Consider the following 2,711-nt stretch of genomic DNA (forward strand, 5'->3'; position numbering starts at 1 on the left):
GGCGTCGCACGTGTGGAGTCTCCTGCCGGAGTTTGGGCGACACTATATATTTGGTAGGGTCAGCTGACTTCCACACCACCAATGGTAAAACTCTTCCTGGTTCCCGGTCCAATCAATGCACACGCTGTACTATAAAAGGACTTCCTGCCACACTGTCTAGTTGCAAGTGCAACATCTTCGACAGCTCTGCCTGTGTCCAGACTATCTATGCTCCTCAGAGGCTTGTTCCTGAGTTCTCTTCTGCGGAAAGTGCTTTCAGCTCTGGTTACATCTCGGTCCAGCGAAACACTAGCACCACTCCTGTTCCTGCCAAGTCCGGATCCAGTCCGGTTCAGTCCAAGTCCGGGTCAGTCAAAGTCTGAGTTTAGCCTCGTTCAGTTCAAGCCCTGATTCAGTCCGGTTCAGTCCAAGTCCTGATTTGCGGACGGTCGTTCCAAAAAAGGGGTCGGCTATTTAAATTGAGCGCTCGCTCTTAGCGGTTTGTTGACGCCTCTATGTCTGAGCGAGCAAACGAAAAATGCGCTCGCTATTTTGTAAAGACGCCCCTTTGCCGTTTGCAACACACGTCATGTCCGGTATTTATTTAATTAATCGGGAACATCGAAAGGCATCAGAACTGCTCGCAGTACTTGTGGTAGGATTTTCCTACCGCAATCACTGCGAGCAGTTCAGGCTAAAAGACAACCAAGTGACGTGGTCGATGACGCTCCTTTTCTAATTATGCACTCCCATTAAACGCCTTTTTACCGTTAGGCGCACCTGCGTGCGGATCTCCACTCCCCCGTTTTCAAGCACCTTCCCCTGTTACCACCCACAAACGGTACATTCTGTCAATCAAATTAGCAGCCCCTCGCTGTTTTGCGAGCGCACGATTTCCGACCGCAATGACTGGTTTGCGCATTACGACCCATACGCATGCGCAGTTGTGCGAACATCGCTCAGAGCGAACGAGCGGCCGCTTACGAGTGGCTCTGAATCAGGCCCTCAGTCCGGTTCAGTCCAAGTCCGGATCAGTCCACGTCCAGGTTCAGCCCGGTTCAGTCAAAGCCTGAATCCAGTCCAGTCCAAGTCCGGGTCCAGCCTGGTTCAGTCCAAGTCCGGATCCAGTCCAAGTCTGACTTCAGTCGGTTACAGCTCAAATTGCCCAAAGTAGTTAAGAGCTTCAAATCTTGCATTTTTTTCGGACCCCGATTACTTAGTTAACTCTCACATAATTTTCCAGCAATTCTTCTCTTATTCTCTTGCGCATCTCTCACACATGCAAAGCAACTTCATCAAACCAGCAAGTTTTCAAAATACTGTGGGCCAAATGTAATAGGGTGAGAGTTTAGAAAAGTGAGAGTTTCTGACACTTTTTAAACTTTGCCAATGTAATAGAGTCCAAAAACAAAGTAACAGAGTGAACTTGCATGTTTTTTTAGACTTAAAAAACTCTCAAGATTTAAAATCTCATTCAGATGTTTTCCCATTTTGAAGATAAAACTCAACCAATGTGAGCGGTTACTGCTAAACTCTCACATTTTCTAAACTCTCACCCTATTACATTTGGCCCTTTATCTTTTCCTATTTCTCTCACTGAACCCAGTCTGAATTCATAAAAACGTGACACATGTTTTTTAAATCACTGTGTATGATAATTGGTGCTCCAGCCAGTTACCTCTTATAACTGTCACTGTTTGATAAATGACATCTGGGAGCTAATTGGCTGGAGCACCATATATTATACTCAATGAGTTTTAAAACTTGTTACATATAATAAAAGTAGTTGATAGATGGGTACCTCTTTTCAACATAAAAAAGGCAATAATTATGAATTGTAAATTGTCCCTCAAGTGGGATAGCGTCATGGGGTAATGTATGTGGTGGATACTGCATCATCGCAGAGTAAATGGCAGTAGGAATGCCGGACTGACCTCCATAGGTGTGTGGGGTATTTGGCACTGGGAGAGAGGAGGACAGTATGGGACTACCGCTAACAAGCTGTTCAGGCTTGTCGGTGATGTGTGTTTGTGCCCAAAGCAGCCCAGATACCCCCATACCAACAGATCATATACTAAGCGCTCAAAGTGCAACCTCTTGTCCTCGGACATACGACGCACCCTACAGGCTGCGATGTGCAAACCTTTGGTGGCAATGTTGCGCAGCATTGACACCTTGCTGGTTTCAGATGACACATCCACCAGCAGTTCTGGTGTTGCAGTCTGTAAAATATTATAGATATGGTAAGGTGATGTATTTAAAATATTTGTCATTTGTTTTTTGATCTAGTTCCCTACAACTGTGGTGGAATGGCAAAGTATTGCTGAAAAATTTGATACCTGGTGGAACTTACCAAACTGTGGGGGAGCCATAGATGGCAAACATGTGTGGATAACCCCACGTACAAACAGCGGATCCTGTTATTATAATAGGATGGTGGGTCCTTTAAGCAGAAAACTACCGTCTTCTGAGGATACTAAGTACAGCTAGAATTTTGTCTTTGTAGGTGATGAGTCCTTCACACTACAAGAGAACATACTGAAGCCATATCTGCAAAGGGCACTCACCAAGGAGAGGATACAAACTTTTTAGAGCACGTTGTGGAAAATGCCTTTGGGATTTTAAGAAATTGTTTCAGAATCTTCCACACAGCCATCAATCTGCTTGTAGACAAGATTGACTGGGTCATCATGGCATGCTGTGTGCAGCATAATTTTCTCCAGAGAATTACC

The sequence above is a fragment of the Taudactylus pleione genome, unplaced genomic scaffold (genome assembly GCF_031769625.1).
Source record: "Taudactylus pleione unplaced genomic scaffold, aTauple2 ptg000016l, whole genome shotgun sequence".
NCBI classification, from domain to species: Eukaryota; Metazoa; Chordata; class Amphibia; order Anura; family Myobatrachidae; genus Taudactylus; species Taudactylus pleione.